The sequence below is a fragment of the Anser anser genome (assembly GCF_964211835.1).
Source record: "Anser anser genome assembly, chromosome: 2".
Lineage (NCBI taxonomy): Eukaryota > Metazoa > Chordata > Aves > Anseriformes > Anatidae > Anser > Anser anser.
In genome coordinates this window covers 47,328,221-47,352,645 of record NC_139721.1, presented here as the reverse complement: position 1 = coordinate 47,352,645, position 24,425 = coordinate 47,328,221, and the positions used below count along the sequence as shown (strand labels likewise).

The following is a 24,425-nucleotide window of genomic DNA, read 5'->3' as shown; positions in this document are numbered from 1 at the left end:
ATTTTTTAACCGTGAGGGTGATGGAGGACTGGCACAGGTTGCCCAGAAGGGCTGTGGACTCTCTTCCTTGGAGATCTTCAAAAGCCACTTGGACATGGGCCTGGGCAACCTGCTCTGGGTGGTCCTGCTTGAGCAGGGAGTTGGACCTGACCTGGTGACCAGGTCCCTTCCAAACTCAGCCATTCTGAGATTCTGTGATAACTGAGACTATGTGTAGGAAGAGTGTTGACAATCTCAGGATGTACACTACCATTATTACTAGTCATGTGAGGAGTTGCTTTGTGAGGGCAGCATTGATGTTCAATTTTGTACTTTTGTTTGTTTTAAAGTAAGGCAAATTCACTTGTTTCTGTAATAATGGAGGTCAGTTCAGGATCCTTACCTTGTCTATGCTTTTTCTGTTCTGCTCTTTGGAAATGTATTGTCAGAAAATCTTTTACTTACACTCCTCTTAGAAGCAAGGAACCGCTTTTAGTTCCTTTAGAAAAACAAACAAACAAACAAACAACACACATGAAATAATTTTCCAAAACACATCTTATCATGGCTGCTATTTTGAGTGTATCAAAGATAATAACTGGATCTCATCTCTACATCTGTTTACAAATTTCTCATGGCTGGTAAAATTCTTGAATGCATGTATTTTCCAAAATTATTTTGGTTCCATTCAGTATTTTAGTCAATATTTACAAATAAATCACAATGAATGTGTTGCAAATAACAGTGTCAGCTGTGTTAACCACAGGGTGTGGATTATGCAATGTTGACTGTAAGTAATACAGTTTGATACACAATTGCTAATACATTGTTTGAATTTCATATTTTAAAACTAAAAAACTAATTTTACATAAATATTTGGATTAATTGGATGAGATTCCATTCAATGCTTACAAACTACCTCTTTAAAACAAACAAACAAATGTTTTATTTTAACTCTCTACATGGGCTAATATAGGATAAAATATAAAGAGAGAGAAAAGTGAAAAGTATTTTTAATCAGTCTTATAAACCCAAAGATAAATCATGGAATTATTTCTTTTTAGCTTACAGAGAATAACTGTGTGAACACTGTAGAGCTTTGTCTTTCTTTTGATTGGGGGATTATATACAGGCTAACACCAAGACAGAATTTGGAAGTAGCATTGAACTAGATAGGCAAATTCAGACAAGAGAGAAACTCTTCCCCCTGTCTGGACCTGGCTAGTATTATTAGGAACTGTGGAGAATGAAGTAACGCAGCAGAGACAGACAGAAGCCAAGCAGTAAATTGACCCACTCGTTTCTCCCTGCTGGAACACTCCCAAAAAGCTTTTATTTTATATAATAAACACCTCCATTGCTCACTTGAAGATCAAGTAACTGAAGACGTCTCACCACTTTCCAGTCTCTCAATACGTAAGAATTTCCAGGTTGTGTTATCTTTTCCTTTTTCCTTTACATCACCAGCTTTTCTTTTTTAGCAGAAGCAGCCATCAGAAAACTATGGTTACAAATATCAGTCTGTAAAGTCCGTAGATAGTCCCTACTTACAAATTTCAATCTAACACTGCAGGCAATAAATCAATACTTTGCCCTTATGTAGCATCATTTATCAGCAATGTCAAAGTTCCACAGCAGCATTAGCCTACTGTAAAGAGGAATCTGAACCCTTAGGGATGCATCTGGAAGACTGCAAGGGCAACATTCAAGGGATTGACATTACATGAAATAAAAAGCAGATTGAGATTGTCTCCTCCTCTCGTTCCTCTTTCAGGGTGACATAAGCCACTTGAAGAACAGAAAGGAAACAACCTTTATGCATCTTCAGTGAGAAAAATGTTTTTTCCTAATTATGCCATTCCATCGTGTGCTGTGTCTAATATGAAAAAGGGAGGGAATAAGAGAAAAAGAAAGTATTGCTTTCAACCAGTTGCCCTTAGACATAGATCAAACCAAAGAGCATATTCTCAGGACAATGAGAAATGCAAAGCTTATACATGGCACCTTTTCTCCAGGTACCACTGTAAAAGCAAATTGTCAATTACATCCCAAGGAGAAAAAAGGGACTAATTTGCTGAAGACCATCCAAGAAGGGTCTGACAATGAGACTGCCTTCTACATTACATTACCACTATGTTCACCAAAATATACAGATGTTATAACAGTTAAAGATACAAATTAGAACTACAGCATTAACACAGTAAGAGTTCCCTAGACTCATAAATATCAAATACCAAACATTGTTGTTTTGCACATATGCAAAATGAGAAATTAATTAAATAGGTGCATCCAGTTAGTTATCTCTGATACTTACAAATGAATAGCCATTTTTAAAATGTGCTAGGCCTAAAGGAAAGAAAATCTCAGTGTTACGAAAAAAATATCCCATAATCATGACTCATAAATTTTACTTACCGTAACTTATTACATCTTTATGGAATATTGTGTTGGAGAGCAAGGTCAGTCTGAATCATGAGTCAAAATATATATCCTTATAGCTACCTGTAGTGCACAAAGTAAGTGGTCAATTAACATCAAGCAAAGTCCACCGTCCTGGTTCTTACAGATGAAAATGCAGAGGTTAGTGATGACTCCAAAGTAATGCAACAGAAGAGGGAAGAAATACAATGATTACTTACTTGTATATTTGTCTATTTTCATTTTTTTTTCTCTTTTTTTTTTTTTTTTTCAGTAGCAGTTCCTTCACAAACTGTATGTTCCTAAAAGAGGTCACATATACAGTGTACCTACTTCCATGTTGTCATCTGAAATATGCATATACCTAACACAGAGCACTGGAATTGCATTTGCTATGGTACAGCTTCCCCTCCCTCAAACTTACACTAACCAAAGCTGTGCTGTGTTCATCTTATCTAGTCTCTCACCTGCCCGTTTGGTGTTCGGGGTTAACCATAATCTGTGTGTGTTTGTTCTATTCAGTTTTTGAAAGGTGATCTGGATTCTTCTTAAATTTCCTTCAGAAATACTACCTGTGTTATGAAGCACTCTTGGCCTTCCATACAACTTGGAAGAAATTGGTGAACGATCAGTTTACACAAAGATATTTTGTGTCATTACTAATATTTTGTGACATTACTAATATGAAAGAACTTATTAGTATCTAACAATGCTTTCAGATATTTCAGAAAATGGAACAAGTCTGACAGAATTTTTTATTTATTTTTTATTATTTTTTTTTTCCATGGAACATAGTTGCAGAATAACCTGTCAGTTATGCAAAGAGAGATTTCTGCTAAGACAAACACATAGCAGATTCTACCAACAGAGGAAGACTCCATTTCAGCTGACACAGTGTAGATTCTGCCAATGAATCATAAGGGTCCTGGGCTTAGTAACAATTGCAGCAAAATGCAATACAAATACTGTCAAGAGAATGACTCTTTATCTGCCTTTCTGTCAATTCTGTCTTTGATTGATCCACATCTTAAAGTTGCCACTTCATGCATTTTGCCATTAAGGGTTTCACTTGTTCTTTGAATCTGCAGTTAAGTTTCTTGCTGATGTTACTGTAGACGCTGTTCTTTTAGTTTCAACTTATGAACCAAGTCCTGTGCCCTTGATTGGGGTATAGAGACTTTCTGGCATCAGGGTAAATCTTTCTGAGAGGAGGAATCAGCCTCATGGAAGCTAAAAGTGAACAAACGTTCTGGTAGCATTCGGTTTGTGGCACACTACTGTGGCAACAACCCCTTTTTATTTCCATGGTTCTTTTCCCCTTAATTTAAAATTTTTGTTTTCCACATTAACATTATTGTCCTAAGTGGTCATCCTTCCTTTCTCTTGACTGATATTTTCAAGGCAATTTATGCAAAAATCTGCCTGTGGACTTACTGTATGAGGGTATGAAATTGTACCATAAATAATTTCTTTTTTCCAGAAAAAATAGCTACTCCAGGAGAGAGATACATGCCTAAAAATGATCCTAACTCAAAATATATGAACATTTTGAAAACAAACAAACAAACAAAATAAAACAACAACAACAAGAAACTCTGTTTCTCTGTTAGACACTGTTCCTTTGTCCTTCTTGGCATCCTTCCTTTTCTGCTACTTTATTTTTCCAGAAAAAGAGATAACCACATTGCAACCCTGCTTCTTCCTTCCATCCATCCGCTCTCAATGCCTACCTTGTACATTTATGGCTTGGACCATTGTGTATACATCCTGCTCCTTGAGTCTGAATTACTTTCAACATTATTTTTTGTTTAATGATGACAGGTAGGATTCATCCTGTCCTATGGAAACATCAGTCTTTGGAGACCGGAAACACCCTGTTTCTGTTAATAGAGCTAGGAACTGAAGTTATACTTTGAGCTCCATATAATTTGTCTGCAGTTGATTTTTCAAATAGTGGTATTTCCATTCCTTACATAGCAGAACAGAGGAAGACATAAGAAAAAAACTGTTTAAACATGCACACACACACTCACCTCTGTACAAACCTATAACAGTAACAGAGGAGGAAAAAGGAAAAAAAAGAGGATTTTGGTGAAACTTTGGCTTCCCCTTCTAATTCACACAAAATTTACTGTTATAAACTTTCCTTCAATAAATTAAAAAACAAAACAAAACAAAAACACCACATAACAACAACACAAAAACCCACAACAACCAACAACATCAACAACTTTTCTCTTGGAACAATGAAGACATAAAAGAAGTTAGCCCAAAACATACGTACAAACTAGGGGACAAGAGGCTGGAGAGCAGCCCTGTAGAAAGGGATCTGGGGGGTTTTGGTCAACAGCAAGTTGAATATGATCAACAGTGTGCCCTGGCAGCCAGGAAGGCTCACTATATCCTGGGGTGCATCAGGCACACCATGCTAGCTGGTCAAGGGAAGTGATCGTCCCACTCTGTTCTGGTGCAGCCTCACCCTGAGTACTGTGTGAAGTTTTGTGAACCAAAGTATAAAAAGGACATAAAACTATTAGAGAGAGTCCAAAGGAGGGCTACAAAGATGGTGAAGGATCTGGAGGGGAGGATGCATGAGGAGCGGCTGAGGTCCCTTGGTTTGTTCAGCCCAGAGCAGAGCAGGCTGAGGGGAGGCCTCATGGCGGCCTGCAGCTCCCTCACGAGGGGAGCAGAGGGGCAGGCGCTCAGCTCTGCTCTCTGGGGACAGTGACTGGACCCGAAGGAATGGCATGGAGCTGGGTCAGCCTGGGTGTTAGGAAAAGGTTCTTCACTTAGAGAGTGGTTGGGCACTGGAACAGGCTCCCCAGCGAAGTGGTCAAGGAACCGAGCCTGCTGGAGTTCAAGAAGCGTTTGGAGAACACTCTCAGGCACATGGTCTGATTTTTGTGTGGTCCTGTGTGGAGCCAGAAGTTGTAATCAATGATCCTTGTGGGTCCCTTCCAACTCAGGATATTCTGTGACTCTATGATCCTATGAAATGTTTTTTAGGAAAATGTTAATAATTACTTTCTTAGTTGACTGGCAAATGAAAGATACTAAGGGGTTTCTTACTGACCATCTGCAAAATATTTTTACAATTGTTGAAAATCTGGTAAAAAACACTTGCTTTGCCATAGTCAAAGCCTTTATTTTAGTTTTGGACAAAACAGCTATATTTGAATGGTTACTGTAAAACAATTTTCTGTTCTGAAATATCAAAAAATATATATATATTTGACATGAGTTCTTTGAACCCTGAGAGATCACGATTTCAGCAGTTCACTAGATTTAAATTTTCTTTGAGGTATCCAGTCTGTAGTTTTGCCACTCTTTCCTTCATTAGACAAGCAAGTAAACAAACAGTTTAATCTCAGCTACTTAGGGAAGTAGTAGTAAGTATAGTAATGTAATGTGTATATATTTACACATAATAGTTAATATATACAATATGTGAACTGATTGCTATTTCTTTATTATTTGCCATGCTATTTTACATATTGTGGTATACTATGCTGCACTATTATCATTATTAAATAACAGGTAGATAGTTTATATTCTACTTGAATTTGTTTCTAAAAAAATAACTTTGTTCTCCCAGCTTATGGCTTACTATTTGACTCAAAATAAACAAACACAAAAGCTACATTAAAAAAAAAAAAAAAAAGGAAAAAACTACAAATGTTCATTTGTGGATAAAAATAAGCTGAGAAGGAACGTAGAGCAAAAGAAACAAATTTTAATGATGAGAAGAGTTTTTCAAAAATAATGAAGTCAACACACATTTTGAACAGGAAAATTTCTGGATAATTTTGTGGACCCAGAGGAAAGGAAATGAAAACAATTCAAAATTTGCTTTTTCCTACAAAATTATTATTCCTATCTGACAGTTTGGATAAAGAACTACAATGCACACCAGTTCTTATCCATAGCACTGGTATACATTGCCAGTGAATTAAGCAATTACTCTCAAAAAAATTGTTTAATTGCTTTAGAGAATAAATTTAATGGCAACCATAAAATCATTCAGGTTGGAAGACACATCAAAAAGTCAGTTACTGCAATCTGCTGCTTTAAGCAGGGCAAGGTATGTGGTCAGACCAGGTTACTTAGCATTTTTTCCAGTTCAGTCCTGAAAAGCCTCTTTCAGTGGAGAACCCACAGCCTTTTTGGACAACCGGGTTGTTGCTCCACTTTATCAAAGTGGTGGTTTTTTTTCTTTTTTTTTTTTCTCTTTTTTTTTTTTTTTCTTTTTTTTTTCTTTTTTTTTGTACTGGGGCAGGTTGGGTGGTGGTGGTGGTGGTGGGTGGCTGAAAACTTGAAAAACTTGATGCAGTATTTCTGATATGGTCTAGCAAGTGTCAAATAATTACTTCCAGTGATACCTTTGCTGCATTTCTGTTAGCACAGCACAAGTTGCTGCCAGACTGGCTTGCTGCCAGGGCACACTTCTGGCTTCTATTTAGCCCACTGTACATCAGGATCTCCTGTTCTTTTTCAGTAGAGCTCTCCCTGGCTGTCCCCACAGATGGAAGAATGTTTACAGAGTCCACTGTAATTCTCTTTTTCTCCATCTGTATTGGTTTACACGGCAAGGTTTTGGTAGCGGGGGGACTGTAGGAGCGTCCTCTGTGAGAAGTGTCCAGAAGCTGCCCCATGTTAGATAAGGGCCAGCTTCAGCAAGCTCCAAAAGGGAGCTCTTGCTGGCCAGAGCCGAGCCAATAAGTGATATTGTTTGCTCCTCTGTGAGAGCACATTTGAGAAAAGGAAAAAAAGCCTGCTGTGCAACAACACCTGGGAGAGTGAGGAGTGAGAACCAGCCCTGCAGACCCCCAGGTCAGTGCAGCAGGAGGGCAGGAGGTGCTCCAGGCACGCAGCAGCAGTTCCCCTGCGGCCTGTGGAGAGGCCCCTGGTGGAGCAGGCTGTCCCCCTGCAGCCCATGGGTCCCACACGGAGCAGATCTCCACGCTGCAGCCCGTGGAGGAGCCCCCGGTGGAGCAGGTGGATGTGGCCTGGAGGAGGCTGCGGCCCATGGAGAGCCCCCGCAGGAGCAGGCCCCGGGCCGGAGCTGCAGCCCGTGGAGAGGAGCCCACGCAGGAGCAGGGGGTCTGGGGGGAGCTGCCGCCCACCCGTGGGGGACCCGTGCTGGAGCAGTTTGCTCCTGGGGGATGGACCCCGTGGTACGGAGCCGTGTGGGAGCAGTTCTTGAGGAGCTGCTGCCTGTGGGCAGCCCCCGCAGGCTCAGTTTAGGAAGGATGGCATCCCGTGGGAGGGACCCCACGTGGAGCAGGGGCAGAGAGTGACCGTGAAGGAGCAGCGGACACGAAGCAACAGGGACTGACCGCAGCCCCCATTCACCGTTCCCCTGCTTAGGGGGAGAAGAGGGTGGATGGGGGGAAGGTGTTTATAGTTTGCTTTTAGTTTCTCACTGCTCTAGCTTGTTACTAATAGGTAATAAATTACGTTAATGTCCCTGTGCTGAATCTGTTTTACCTGTGATGATAACTGGTGTGTGATCTCCCTGTCCTTAACTCAACCCTTGAGCCTTTTTCATCCTATTTTGTTTCCTTTTCCTTTGAGGAGGGGGAGTGAGAGAGCAGTTACGGTGGAGCTCAGCTGCCCAGCTGGGTAAAACCACCACACCATCAAAACTGAAAGATGAATGAGGGAAATGGCAGATGTTCTTAATGTGAGTATTAGTGCAACATATCATCCCTCTTTAGAGAGAAGGACTTTCTATGATTCACATGCTATTCCAACACACTTTTAGAAAGGAGGAAAATGAGTGGTCATATCTGTCAAACCACCTTTACCCATGGTACCAAACTGAACATCCACACTTGTGAGATTGTGCATTCTCTATGCATCTGATGAATGAAATAGCAACTGTTTAAATCACAAAGACTATAGTATACTTTTCCTGATTCCTGTGGCTGAGGTTTAAAGTGGTGTGAAGGGACTTCCTAATGTTCATTTAAAGAATGTACAGCTTTCTGGTCTCCAGAGTTTGGAAAAGAAATCCTGGAAACAAACAAGACAGCTTAAAGAGGGGGAGATGGAAAACGACAGATGAGCCACTCACTTTTGTTTAGCGTAATTATTTTTAGCTCAATGACAAAACTTCTTTTTGGCTGACTCATGAATTTTGAAAGCTTGAAGACAGCAATATAAATACTGACATAAGTGGCTATCAGTGGCTTTCCTGAGATGAACGGAAAGCCTCCTGCAGTTTCAGGTACACATCCATGGTGGAGTAATTCATTTTTTTTTTTTTTAAATCAATTAATTTTTTGAAGCATATCGTCAAGAAGTCTGAGCATACAGGAGCATGAATAGCTTTTGAAATCTTTACACATGGTTAATTAAAATTTGTTGTAACTTGATTGATTTTACACTTACTTTAATGAGTACTTCAATGTTTTTAGAGTTACATTCCAAATGGTGTGACATTTGAGACATTTGTAGCTTTGCCCAGCTCTTGGTATCTCCTGCAACTTCTACGTGTTCTGAGGAAAAAAAATATCTGAAATGGCTCAAAGATACTCTGCAGTACGTTTTAAATTCAAGCTTTTATTCCATATTTTAAACTCTTTCAAAGCTTTTAAAGTACCATGCAACACACATATGCAAAATATAACTACAAAACACGTTCAGTCATATTGTAGCAAACACCTAACTCTTTCCATCACCCAGGATAGCCTGCTACCATTCCCATGAAAGTGTTACTTTTCCTACCAGGAAGAAAGGTAACCTTTTTTTTTTTTTTTTTTTTTTTTCCTGCTGGAAGAACTAGCCATATTTCCCATAATGAAAGTTCATTGGATGTGAAATTTACTAAAGGGCTCACTTAAATATAAAAATCATTAGCAAAGTGCATTAATACAGCAGAGTGAAACAGGAAAGGTAATAATCCTGGTTAAAACCTAGGGCTTAGCAGATACATTAGCCATTTCCTTGGCATATCAGTTGCAAATCCTCTAGTAAGGATATACAGAGATACTGACTACACAGTAAACCTCCTGACATGTCTTACGCCATTCTAGAATTAAGCAGGTTAATGAATTTTCAGGATTAAAATAAATAAATAAATAAATAGATAAATAAAATAAAATAAATAAATAAATAAAATTCATTGCGGGCCTTTTAAAAATGCAGGAAACACTCAAAAATCCCAGAGGTGAACCAAAAAATCCTACTGCCCACCCTAATTAGGCCTTTACAGAACTGGATTCAATTGCTTTCATTTTCTTCATTTACTGATTATGAAGCTATGGTACTTACTTTGTAAGGACTACTTTGGGGATTGCATTTAAACATACTGTTTTTACAGAATGTTCTGAGTTCCTCATTTTCTTCTTGCTTTTGGTAGTGCTTTTGATTTGCCTGAATGTCTTGAATTTTAAGGGGATATATTATTAGTCACGATAGAAAGATACTTAAGTAAATTTGTTGGATGTTATTTGATTGGGAATCTATAGTGTGATGATCTTGTTAAGCACATGGGTAGTCATAGGCAACACTTTAAATAAGATTGTAAGGCTAAACTCTTCTTGTTGATGAGAGAAAAAAAAAAAAAGAAATAGTGCACTTGCTTGTTCTCACTGCCTTGGATTTTTTATTAGTGTAATTCTTAACATAAGTTACATATGTTCAGAAGTCCAGCTTCCAACTTAGCCCTTAAATGATATCTGCTGCTTGAAGGTTTTAAGGCTCCAGGATACGTTATAATACGGTCTGACAGAAAACCAGGATGACAACAGCCTTTTTACCAGTTTGTGCATGCTATGATATCTGTATTAGTGTATGCCTACCCTAGGGTCATCTTTTCTACAGCTTTAAGTCATGAAACAGAATGACTTTTTTTCTTTTGCATTTGTGAATCTGTATCTGGCATTTCTTCTCTTTTACTCCTAGCAGGCTAGCTGACGGACTCTACATGTATCTAATTGATAGCCTTCTCTCCTCCCATAATAATCCTGACATCTCAAGAGGAGAAGAGAAGCAGTCATGCATCCGATATCTAGAATTCATCCACCACTTTGAACTAAATGGCTGACTGAGCAAAGAGCAGACCTGAATTCTCCACTGAAACCCCACACTAAAGTTTCCTCTGCTGCCTTAAGCCACAAGAAGCATACAGACATGACTTAATTGTAGAGTTATTCCTCTGTTTTTTGGTTGCTGGGTCAGTGGACTTGAGCTTGAAGACAAAGGTAATGAGACACAGTTATGGCCAGCAGATTCTGGATTCTTGTGTCTCTTCTTTGCTTCCCCACCTCATGAAGAGCACAACAATGAAGCTTCAAGCTACTAAAGAACATGAAAAGGAAGCTGCTCTGGGACATCTTTAGTTGACACCAATGGCTAAACAGAACCCTGGCTAACCTGGAAAGTAGAAATCATAAAGTTTGCACTTGGTTACATTTTTGCCCTCTTTTCTGTATTGCCTTCATGCTTAGAAATGTGACAACAAATGTGATATTCAAAAGAAAGCAGAATTCCAGAATGAAACTTTAAATAGGTTGGCATGTGTGATTTCTTTTTTTTTTTTTTACTGGGTAGTGTGCAAAATTTTTAGATGATTTAAGGAAAAATTTTGAACATTACTAAAAATTCATTTTTCATTTTTTTTTTATATTTATTGTAGTGATGGGAAGGTTCCAATGCAAAGCAAAATAAAACAAAAGCTAGACGAGGTGCTTTTGTACATGCAGTTTCATATCTGGCCAGCTGAGATTAATGGACCTGCCTGTGGCTCATGTATTACTCTCCCCAGCTAACCCAGCTAACCAGAAATGAAACGTCATGTGCCTCAACTTATACTTTATTGTTTTTAATTTGTAGCCTATTTGTGGAAAGGACAGAGAATCAATGTGATTCTATTAGGCTCTACCTTTTGTTTTATGACTGTGATCCCTGGCTCGTCTAGTCTTTGATGAAACACTTCATGTTAAATACTTAGCCAACAGATGAGAACAAGTCTTCCAAGTCTAAGGAACTAATGACTTAGAGAGAGTTATTAAAGATAATAGGTAAATCTTAAATCTATACCAAGAGAAAAATGCTGCTATGCTAGAATTTTCAGCAATGAGGAAAAAGCATAAATAATATAAAGGATCTGCTCTCTTAACAACAAAAACAAAATACTTCCCCTCCCCCCAAAAAAACAACAAAAAACAAACCACCAAAAGACAAAAAAAACAAACAAACAAATAAAAAAAACCATGACAATTAGCAGCTGACTCGTGAAGTGAACTCCAGAAAACTGATGTTCTTAAATCTCCTGGCTTTCTGTCATTTTTGCCTGTAGTTTCACAGTGAAGTCTGGAAAATATACATAATACTGCACAAACATAAATAGATAAATGTGCACAGAGCAAGCATTGATATAGAGTGAGCACTATCATTCTTGCAAGCATGAGAAACAACAGAGATTCCAAACAGGTAAAGCAACAACTGCCACCAAATCTCTACTTTGTGGCTAGAGCTGGGCTGGAAGAGAAAAGTTGTTTCTGTGTGTACGATGAGATGGGGAACATTTGAAAACAAGGGCTAGGGCAGAAGGAATGAAGTGAGGAAGAATATGAATAGGACCTTAAGGGAACTTGTGAAAGTGTTTTTTTTTTTAAATTATATATATATATTTTATTTCTTGTGAGCAGCAGCAATGCCAAAGGGAACAACAATTAAATGGAAACTTGCACTGAGTGCCAAAGCAGTAATTTCTAGTTTTTTTTTTCATGGAGTATAAGAGAAATATTTAAATGATACAACAACCCTTAGGCTCACAACCTTGGCAAACTTTTTATTTATTTATTTATTTATTTATTTATTTATTTTTAAATCTTGCTTTGCCAAATAGATTTCACCAAGCTTTCACAGCTCTTCCGAAACCACCCTAGGCAACAAGAAATCATAAATTAAACCAAAATAATAAAGATATAAATACAAAGTTAAAGCAAAATAATAATGATAGAAATCACAAATAAAATTCAAACTGAAGTCTCTTTGATGGAAGAATTTTAATGCAGATAAGTAATGGAGTTTCTGTTTTCCTGTTTGCATCATTAATTTGCAATAAAACCTGAATTAGGAACAGTTTTCTAAAAGTGCCTTCCCCTCTGTTTTGCAATATGAGACTTATTAGGCAACATAATCTGTCAAACACTTTCCCTTTAAAGATCTCCTGCTTCTGGCTTGCATCTGAATTAAGAATGATTTGTGAAGAACTGCTGTGCAGTCTAGATGAATGCTGTTGTCTTGTTGTACAACGATTTTTTTCCTCTGTTGTGGTATTCTGTTTAACAAAGCACTGCATCATCTTTATATCTGTAGTGTGATGACAACAGACAAGTTGGAATAAACCTGAAGAGACTACTGGTAAATGAGCAAAGGTCAATAGTACAAGAAATGAGACCACATTGTCCTGATAACCAAAAGAAAGGTAGCAAGATAGCTGTTCTATCATTGACTTGCAGGCTGAAGACCAGGAAAAGAAATTCCATTTGCATTACCCAGTAGGAAGGACATACACCCAATGGCTGTTATTTTCTGTCACCATGCAGAGACTGGACTCCTAAACATAGGAAGTCAACAGGTGCCTATCAGGCCCTTTTTTTTTTTTTTTTCCTTGTGCAACCAAACTACACTATGAGTTTTTACTGTTAACCTCAGTAAAAGTGGCAGTCACATTGTTCAAGGTGAAATAATTGCTTTTGCTTTTCTGCCTTTTTTGTTACGTTGTTACATCATTAACCCTCTCCTCTATGCTTTTGAAAGCAATCTGAGGTAAGTCACATCAGGCACGGCATGGTGTGGTGTGTCTGTGCAGAATTCACCATTCTCTGCTTCATTGTGACTAACATTTTATCACCAGATTCCTATTGTAAGCATCATTTCTGACCCTCCAAGAGCAATCAGAAAGATTTGTCCATTCCTATTACACTTGTACAAGGGAAATAACAGCATCAGAGTTGAATTACGGGGGGAAAGAGAAATAAAATCACAAAGTGCTGGTTTCATTAGTGTCTTCCTACAAAAAGAGAAAAGCTACTATATACTATTGTTAACACAGAAATAGACATGGAATGAAGCCATACATCAAATTGCATTACTTACATCTACTTAGGAACAATGCTACTAATAAAATAAACCTGAATAAAGCCCTTTTAAAGGTTATTCAGATAAGAAGGCCTGATTCACTGAAGCTTAAAAAAGAGGAGAGTAAAAGGCTTCTTTTTTTTTTTTTTTTTAAAAAAAAAAGAGATTGAGTATGATGCCTTACTTGTCTTCACAAGACAGGAGAGCAATGACTTGATACGGAAAGTGTTTCATCTGGAACAGATCTCTTTCAGAAAAGCAAAGACCTTTAATTGTATGATAGTCTATCAGAGAAGTAGCAGGTAAGTCTAAGAGATAGTGTGTCCACATGTTCACACTGAAAAGCAACGTATAGAAAGAACAACTATAAAAGGGATTTCAATAGATGAGAAAAAAAATAAATCTTTTTCTATTCAGGCTACTCTTAATAAAACTGGAGACTTTTTTTTTTCTTTTTTTTTTTTCTTTTTCCCCTCCCTTTATATTCATTACTGTTCATATTAAATTAAATTGTGCTGCTTAGTTATTAGCCCCAGTGTGATGTACCTTTATGTGCTGCATGGCCACTGATGGAGCTCTCTCTGCTCCTGCCTCCAGCTTTTCCCCTATGCTAATGCTATTAGTGCTTGGAAGGAACTGTTGATTTGCACTTGTGTATATAACATGAAATTCATTCTGGTCTCTGATCTGGGTAGCTCATAAAGAGTTAAATTATCTGAAGAAAAAAAATTGAGATTATTAAAATAGTTTCTTATAGAAATTATTCACAAAAAATGAGACCTATTGTAAAATGCAAGGATTAATTTATTAATCAGAGCTTTCTGAACTCTCACATTAAGCGGCTTTGTTATGCTAATTCCCTTATAAATGAATAATGGACTTATTCTCCCATTATTGCCTATCATTTTAAAAGGCCCATTTAGAAAATGAAGATGTCCTTTTCACTTGAAAATTATGATGTGTTTTACGACACAAGTTTTTTAAATTGAATATTTGCTCCCTATACCCCTCTTCTTCCCCCCTGCCCAACCTGTACTCGTCAGTCAATGTTCAAATCAAACGCAGTCATAACCATTTGTCATAGAGATGCATAATGTGTGGAAAGAAAGCACAATGGAGACAATGGGTTTTGAGAACAGAGACCTAAATCTACAAAGGTATTTACTTCTCACATATCTGTGGGTGTAGCCTTAGTTCCTATAGACATTTTAAATCAAATTCTGCTATGAATAATGGCATAAAAGAAAAAAAGCCAAGATGGTGTAACTGTAGAAAGCCAGCCAGTTCAATCACAACATAGGGTTCATGTTAAACAGAAAAAAAGATATTTATTAGAAGAGCTTAGTCGTGCCACATGCTTTCTGTGTGATCTTGGAGATATCATTTGCCCTTGTGTATGTCTGTGCTGTCAGTCAAGCACTGGCCTCAGGTCCAAACCTACACAGCAGTTAAATTTACATAATCAGATCTCTTACAATGAGTTCTGGTGTCTTCTGGGGAAAAGTCCAGGCTAAGCTGGCACCTTGGAGTGTGTTTTCTCTTGTTTACTATGCAGGGACTGGAGAGGAGTGATGGAACATTTGAACATATTGCACACGGCTGGCAAGCAGATACTCTTAACATTACTGTGTCATAGAGCACACAAAAATTATTCCTGTTTTAAAAATGTGCACCCATGACTGGCAAACGTGAGTTCCTTCAGTCCCAGGTCACGGCTAGTAGAACGTCTACAGGGAAAAACCTTGAAACTTGCCATTTATTACATCCCAGAATAGCCTGGCCCATTCACCTTTTCCTTGTACTCATGGCCTGTATTGGATTGAAGTGGTTGGTAGCAGGGAAGCTGCAGGGGTGGCCTCTGTGAGAAGAGCCCAGAATGTTCCTCATGGTAGGTAAGAGCCAGCTCCAGCCAGCTCCAAAAGATACCTGCTGCTGGCGAGAGCCGAGCCAGTGAGTGACACTGGTTGGGCCTCTGGGAGAGCAGATTTAAGGAAGGAAAAAGATAAATAAAAAAAAAAAGCTGGGCAACAGCAGCCGGGAGAGAGGAGTGCGAAAATGTAGAGAGAAACAACTCTGCAGACACCAAGGTCAGTAAAGAAGGAAAGAGAGGAGGTGTTTCAGGCACTGGAGCAATTGTTTCCCTGCAGCCTGTGGTGTACCACATCTAGCAGATACGCATGCGGCAGCCCATGGAGAGGCCCCACAGGAGTAGGCCCTGGGCTGGAGCTGCAGCCCGTGGAGAGGAGCCCACGCAGGAGCAGGGGGTCTGGGGGGAGCTGCCGCCCGTGGGGGACCCGTGCTGGAGCAGTTTGCTCCTGGGGGATGGACCCCGTGGGACGGAGCCATGTGGGAGCAGTGCTTGAAGAGCTGCTGCCTGTGGGCAGCCCCCGCAGGCTCAGTTCGGGAAGGACGGCATCCCGTGGGAGGGACCCCACGGGGAGCAGGGGCAGAGAGTGACTGTGAAGGAGCGGTGGACACGAAGCCTTAGGGACTGACCACAGTCCCCATTCCTCCTTCCACATTCCTCTGTGCTGCTCGGTGGGAGGACGTAGAAGAACCAGGAGTGAAGTTGAGCCTGGGAAGTAGGTGTGTGGGGTGGTGTTTTATTTTTATTTTTATTTTTATTTTTATTTTTATTTTTATTTTTATTATTTTTATTTTTATTTTTATTTTTATTTTATTTTTATTTTTATTTTTATTTTTATTTTTATTTTTATTTTTATTTTTATTTTTATTTTTATTTTTATTTTTATTTTTATTTGTCACTAACCTACTCTGTTGCTAATTCGCAATAAATTAAATTAATCTTCCCCAAGACAAACCTGGTTTGCCCATGACAGTAATTGGTGAGTGATCTCGCTGTCCTTATCTTGACCTATGAGTTTTTCATCTTTTTTTCTTCCCCTGTCGTGTGGAGGAGGGGAAGAAAGCAGCTTGGTGGGCACATTGCAGACAGCCAAGTTTAACACAACTATGCCTAAATGGCCTGAGGTCCTAAAGGCTCTTTGGCATCACTTGTGGTAAGGGCAGAAGGCATTTGTATGCAACCGAAATGAAGGATGAGTTCAGGCTGCCTGTAATGCAAACAGAAGTATGAGTAATAGCATCTCCTCTAGAATTTGCAGTTTAGGAAATTATATAATCAGTTACATGTTACTAAACAATCAGTGCTGTGGATAAAGTCAGGAGATTTGGCTTCCTTAGTCCTTTTTTTGAAACAATTTTTATCTTGCAGAATGGACATTGCTTTGTGTGTCATTTCCTCAGCTGCAAAACAGAAATACCATTTTCTTTGTTCTCCATTCACCTATGTTTTATGCCAGGGCTGTAGACTCTTTTGAGGCAAAGTTGTTTCTCATGATGTGGGTGCACGATACCTAGCACAAGATTTCTTGATGCCAAAACAAAAATGTCTTCTTTTATTAGCTGCTCTCCTTTTAAAGGTCCAATTATGTTGACAAGGGATGAAGGAAAGATAGTGTACTCCTGTTGCATCAAGAGATTAACAAGGAGGTAGGTTTATATCTTTCTTCAGGTCCGTACCCTGTAGGCTCCATGATCAGGTGCGGTGATATAAATACGTTTTTCTTTGCACAGAATTGAACATGCACTCATGATGTTTAATAACATAAATAGTAATAAGCATGTAAGTGCTTCAGTGGATGATTTTGTAGTAGCCAAATTTTAAATAACAGCTCTGCTTTTGCTTAAGAAATTGGTTTCCTAATAGCAATTGAACTTTACTTGATTTTCCAATTCAGATGTTCTGTTGTTTTTGTACCTGTGAACTCTCAGTCCCTTAGGGCTAAAAGCATAGCAAAGTCTGTGCAACTTTGGCTTGACTTTTGCAGAAATGTGAACAGTTCATCCTCTGTTGGGTGTTGCTAAAGCAAGGGAAACCACAAAGAAAATAGGGATAGCTCAGAGCGGAGTACACATTGTACCTTGTTTTGGCTAACAGGCTGCAATCTGTAATGACAAGGAGTTAAGTGGTTAAGGCTTAGAGAGAATTAGAGTCAGAAGAACACAGCTCTTTTCTGAACTCTGGTGCTGCTTAGGCACATTTCTCTGTGCTTCACCTACTATTTGGGTAATGAAAAACAATGACAGAGTTCATAGGAGTTGGAGTTGAAACTCTTATTGTAACATAAACTCACTGTTTTTATGTGAGCTCCCAGCATGACTTCCAATAACTGGGTCTGACACTTTTCCTCAAGTTATTAAGTGAGTGTACAATGGCTTTGCTACCTTATGGATTGTTTTGAGGACAAACACATTGAAATGGTGTGTTTTTAAACCACTATCATAATGGCTATGTAGGAAAAAATTCTTATGTAGTAGGTATTTTTCATTTCCTCTAGCTTTGTTTTCTGAAATGTATTGGCATATAGGTAATTAGAATGGCAGGAAAAAAAAAAAAAAAGTGAGCCTCACAATTGAGGCTCAGTTTTCATTTTTAGCTTAGTCTTCTGGGTGAAAAAATATCTCTTTTTTTTTTTTTTTTCCTTTTTTTCTCCTTTAAGCACAAATGGAAGTCTTCCTAATTCCAATTCAAAGTGGCAGACTCTGTCTGCTATCAGAAAAGGAGAGATCTTCAGAAAAGAAGCGTAGCTCCTTGCTTAAGTGTGGGAGAGAACCGGACTTTGTGTTGTATGTTAAACCAAGGTATGATTCAGGGGACCAAACATGTACAGTAGATTCCTCATAGAGCAGACATATAAAGCCATAGTTGCGTAAAGAAAGATAGGAGAGGGAGAGGGAAAGAACTCATAGCACTAGATTACAAGCCAAAGTAGAAGGGGTGACCATTTCTCTTCATTTTCACTGTGGTTAGTTGTTGCATAGAGTCCTTCTGTGAGACAACAAAAAATGTGTAGTTTTGAATGATCCTAGGGTGGAGGAAGAGGGAAAACATACCCTCCAAAATAATCCTGGAGCTGCCTTTTGGGCTGTTCAATTTACCAGCTAATCCTTCAGCTGTCAGTTGTCCTCCCTGTAGCCCAGAAATGCTAACACATACTTTTTCTCCTGTCCCTGTGGGCACCTCTTTTTGCCAAATTTGCCCACACTGCTCCTACAATGTTCCAAGGCTGGGATATTTGCTTGCGATTGGCCCTGTGCTCTGCCTAGAAGACTGTGAGGGAGGAACTGCTAGCAATTTAATTGCTTATCAATTGGTTAATAAGTGGAACAGTGAAACAAACTATGCCTTACTAAAAGTGGAAAAAAAATGTGTGTGAAATTAGGTAAATCGATTCAGTATTTTTTAGTCTCTACCCCTGGGGATTTCCAAACACTGGACCTCATCTGCTTTGGAGCCTACAACAGGAAGTGCGCCACGCATTTGGTCATTATCAGTGATTTATGAAACCCACATATTTTTCAGGCAAGTATCTGAAAACACGCCTAGGCTGTCTTGTTCCCTCTCTTATTCTTCTTTATATTATCACACTACTGATGTGTGCTTTCCTCAATGGAAGTCAAAACTATTCATGTATTTTCCTAATTGCTCTGCATCTGAATTGAGAATAAATAAATCTATCCCCAATGTTTCCTGTAACACAGGTGTTCTTGCTTATGACAATCAAATATAAGTGCCTATGTATTCATAACTTTGTGAGAGAAATGATAAAAAAAAAGAAAAGAAGAAACATAAAGAGCATGAAAATGAAAAGTCTGTTTTATGTGGGTATTTAAATGGAAGATTTGAAGTTGCAGATTTGGCAAGTTGTAAAGGACAGAGTAACTGTTTTTTTTTTTTTTCAAAACTCCTGTACAGTCACTGTGTCTGTATTAGACCACCAACTTCTGTGTCTAAAGTCACATATGATACATAATGATCACCCGCAGAGCTGGTGTTCTGCTTTAAACTACTGAGGACTTTAGAGGGAAACAACGAATGTGTTACAGCAGATGAGCCAGAATACACACACTGTACCAGAGAGTGTAAGGGAAACTGGAGAATGTATAGGTTCTTGGGTACTCAGTGTAATGGGTAAGCGTCAAGTTCAGGAAAATATACTGGGTAAGCCTCAAGTTCAGGAAAATACAAAAATGCTATGTTATGAAGCTTTCCTTTTCTTGATAAGCTTCAGGTTCCACCCACAATTTTTAGGTGAGATTTAACCCAAAGCTTTTTAGTTCTGTTTCAGATTCCCTCTCCTCCTGCTCCTCCCCCTCTTTGTTTTCCCCAGCTTTTAGAACAGCTTTTTTTTTTTTTTTGAATATCTAGTAACTATTCTCCCTTCCTCCCCTTCCCCACATTTAACTCGAATATATTTAAGAATTCTTCAGTCAGACAGCAAGACAGCCTATTGTTGCAAGCAGTGTTTGATTTCAGACTTATATTTTTCAGCTAAAAATATGGGCATTTCACATCTGTGTTTTTCCATTTCACTGTGTAGTATTTCCACCTGCAGGACACAAAGCACTGCCAGCCTTTCAGAGTCTGACCTCTTTCTAGCTAATACAGCAAGAAGGTTGTTTAAGCCAGCAAAGCAAAAAAGGAAAACCAAAAGCAAAACCAAACTGCATTTCTGGGTCTACTTAGGAGGCCAGAGATTTAACGTATAAATATACATTTAACAACCAGTTAAAAAGATGGTTTATAACAAATAAATCTGTAAGTATTGACCAACAGATAAGAAGCCCTGTCCATGTGAATTGAAAACATGCATATTTTTTAAACCATTGCTGTTATTATGAATATTAGAGAAGGCTGACGTGTATATTTCTCTATGCTTTTCTACATAGTTCATTTCTGTTTGATTTCTCTTCTTGAAATGAAATCATAGTCTCTTACCAGTGACAAGCTAGTATAGTTATCATGTTATGAAAACAGACTGTAGAAGAAAGTGAAATGAACAAAGAGGGATAAATGTGTTGAGTATATGAATGCTGTCAACAATTAGCTGTAAATCTTCATTTTTGTGAGAAAAAAAAATATTGTCAAAGGTTCACCTAGTGTGTGGATGTTATTTAAAACAATTTTCTAATTTTAACTTCTCCTAAGGTTATAAATCAGAAATACTATAACCTTTTTATTTATTGCTTGCTGAGAAACACAAAACGAAGTTGATTTTTCAAATCATTCTATCTTTTTGTCGAGTGCATATTTTGTTTATAAATAAATAATATTGTGCAACCTTTTTGTTCATAAGTTTCACTCCAAGCAGGATACTAAAGCAGACATAGGTTGAATGTATAGCAGCTTTGCACAAGTTTGCAGTTACTGAAAAAAGTTTGCAGTTACTGAAAAAAGTTTGCTTGAATATCTTGAAAAGAGAGGGCAAATATAAATGATCTTGTTCATGTGGTAATTGTGGTATTTTGCAGAGTAAAATCATATTTCAGAAGAAGACTTCTCCATACCTGATAGAAAGTTTGAAAAAAAAATAAAAAAATCTTTATAGTTACAAAAAACATTTATAGCCATTGTAAATATCCTCCAAGTAACATGTATTTTTAGCTGTTTATCCATGCATTAAATTGAGCTTATTATTCTTTCATCTGTGTCTCTACCTACCTAAACACTATTTCAGATATTCAGCACCTAGAGAAGACCTACTTATCTACACTTACATCCCATCAAAATTTCCTATCACCTCAGTTCATACTTCCTTACAAGGTGTAGATACACAGCCAGGAAGAGGAACCTTTAGGTGGAACTCGACACAAGGTTACAAGGTTGAGCAAGGCTAGGATAATGAAAACTCCTTTTTTTTTTTTTTTTTTTTTGCATTTTCCAGCTAAACTCAGCCACTCCTCATAAGACAATATTATGCGACATAAACAGCAACAAATTTTAGGGTCAAATTCACCATTAGGTTCTGACTGATTTGTATTGCTACAGACACATAAAACAAGTATTAAACTAGCTTAAGCAGATGGGACTGCTGTGATTGTCAAGTTTGACCTTCTGCATCACACAGGTCCTGGAATTTTATATAGTGACTACTGCATCAAAACTATTAGGGTTGTTGCACATTTGCTGGAGCAGGACATGCAGGTCAAAATGGTCCAGTTAATCTTATGTGATAACATGAATCATCATTTAAGCCTTTCTGTTCAGATTGCATTTGCCCATTAGCCCTAATGCTATAAACTGCAATCTAGGACCTGACTATCAGGTTCAATGCTAGTTTAAAACTGTGATGTAAAAACTAGAAGTTGTTTTATATGTTGGAACCAAGGAAATACCACTTTTTAACCTATATGACAATACTGTGCGAAAGATAATTGTATCACTGCACTGGCATTATTTTATTGATGAGGAAATGATGACATCAGAGGATTCAGTATTTGCTGAAAGACCTTACTTCATACAAATAGCCACAAGCTAGCTGCTCCACACTCCAAGGTGGCTAAATGCATGAAAATGCTACTCCTGAAGCTGTATAGCCATATAGAATTGCATCATCTATTTCAAGTCCATTGCAGAGTACAGCCTTGTTACTATGATCACAAACGGGCTCATGCTAACAAACAGGTCTCACGAGCTCTTGGACAGAAGCTGTTTTCCACCCAGCAGTGATTTACATTGATACAGTTGCACTTGCCAGTGGAATGGATTGAAAATTTTACCAATTCATCTTCTGTTTCATTTTTTAATCTCTCTAGATCATATTTGTTGAAATCAAAACCTCTAGGCATAGTCTGGAATAAATTATTTTAGTTTTTGAGTGTTTTTATATTTTTACTAATATTTTTCATTAGAAAAGTCAGTGTATAATTAATAAAATTGTGATGAAGAAACAAATACCAAATTTCTAGATGTTTTATTATACTACTGAATGTACTGGAATTGCAGGTAGCAATGGAAGACACAAGACGTTGAAAACCAAACCATCAGAACCAGTCAGAAACACTTGCTTTAAATATTTTCCTTTTCACTAAATTCAGTACAAGTCTTGTGACTGTTCAGCAGTCTTCACTGTCTGTAATTTAAGTTGTTTGTATTGCATTTATATTTTGGACTACTAAATTTACCACAAAAAGCTTCAACAAAAATGTAACATCTGTTTTGATTTTGGCACATTTAAACCATTTCTCTGGTTGGTGTGCAGAAAACGCAGACAGTGAAGTGATTAGTCTAGGCTTGCTTACAGAAGTAGTTCTGAGTAGGGAGTTTAGGCTTCCATCCTTATGTCAGTTGTAATGGCACATTTTTAAGCAAAGTCTATAATATCATTTGTATTCCTGTAATCCATCCAGTTAATCCTCCATGATTTATGCCTTTTGGAGATGGCCATCATTGAAATGCGTGCCTGGTAATGACAGTTTCATTGTTCTTTAGGCCTAGCTGTTTAGATATCTTTTAGAATCTGAGTAGGAAATCCTATCATATTTCTGAAATTTTATTTTATTTCTTCCCATTGGAAGGTTCATGAAAGTCTTGAAAAATTTCCATTGATGCCTATATGACTAGAGTCTGGGAGTCAGATTTGGCAATACAAACATTACTTCTTGATTTGTTTTGCTAACCACTGTAAAACACACCACAGCTCAATCCTCCCTTCCGTTAACATTAAATCTGTTACATTTTAAAGTTATAGAACAGGTTTTCCAATCATGGCATTTCATTTGTAAAAAGTTGCAATGGTGATATCGAGCATCTCCAAAAAGTAAATATACGTCTGAAATGTCCTATGTGAATTGCTTTGTTCAGAGATGTTTAATATATATATATGATGTGCATAAAATATTCATTTATAGGGGAATAAAACAGGTATCCAAATGTAATTCTGCTATAAAAATACAAGCAGAAAGGAAGTGAGATGCAAGCATAACAAGCTTTCTTTCCTGTTCAACCACATTTTTTTTGGTAAAAAGATGCAGGTGCTCACCACATGAGAAGAGAAAGAATGAAATTTTGAGTCTGTACTCTATATCTAAAATAAATTCAATGCAATGTTCATGTGCACATCTGTTATATATTGAAGTCTTTTTACTAGCAATTTAAGGAATGTAAGAATATAAAAAGACTACATCTAAAAAGGGGGAAATTGGCTTACATGAAAAAAGGCTTGAAGGTCTTCTGCTTTCAGTGAATGCAGTAATCAGCTCTAAAGCTAGTGAAAAAGTAAGGTCATTTCAGAAAGATGTAAAGACTTGATCTCCTCATATTGGAGACATTATCTCGTAGACAGATTCAGAGTCACCAGGCAGGAAGTATCAGAAGACTTCTTACTGGAACTCCATTAAAGGCCATATAATTTCTGTCTGTCTGTCCGTCTGTCTGTCTTTTTTTTTTTTTTTTTTTTTCCCTCTGGAATTTCTCCCTATTTCCCCCAATGCTTATTGCTTTATGTTTTTAAGGACTTATATTCTGCTCACAATTACTTGAAAAGACACACCGTAGACAAAAGAACATCAAAGAAAGGACAGGGAGCGTTCCTTTTGAGGGATACTATGCATGCATGACCAATGACAGAAATGATATTTTGATTTAAAAGTTATAACAGTTTTGATATAAAAGTTATAGTATGAATGCAATATAAAATTGCAATGATTCTTTTTCACAGATTAGAAACTCAGTGAGAGCCTATGGCAGCTGATAGGATTTTTTCTTTAAATTCATCAGATTTTGAATCAGATCCAGAGAGTTAAAAGGGACTTTCATTAGTTTTTCAAATGCTGTTCTCTCTGGACCTCCTACAACCTGTCTGAATAGAGAAAAGGGTAATTTTTATTTCATGTCAAGAATTACTCCTACTCAGGTAGCAGTATTTATCCATTGTTTTCTTTAATCCACCAAGTGTATTAATTCTAAATAAGCAACCCCAAACCACCTAGTAGAAAAATACAGAGAAAAACACTCAAGGACTTCTAACTGTTTTCCAGGCGGTTTAAACACATGAGGATAACACAACAAACATTTCTTTGACCTATACTGTGAACATACACAGCTAAAGTCTGCAAGGTATGCTAATAGA

The 24,425-nt window shown here is 37.8% G+C and overlaps 1 long non-coding RNA gene across 2 annotated transcripts in view; it reads right to left on the bottom strand.

Moving 5' to 3' along the window:
* LOC310895806 overlaps window positions 1–24,425 on the bottom strand; it is a 56,161-nt gene that overhangs the window by 6,373 nt on the left and 25,363 nt on the right. Inside the window, exons 2-3 of one of the 2 annotated variants that reach the window (XR_014580971.1) lie at window positions 8,791–8,897; window positions 2,395–2,481 (exon numbers count right to left, since the gene is read on the bottom strand). This is a non-coding gene — a long non-coding RNA (uncharacterized lncRNA). Of the gene's footprint in view, window positions 1–785; window positions 2,482–8,790; window positions 8,898–24,425 lie in introns of those variants that run through there. The other variant, XR_014580972.1, reaches the window with a different exon arrangement.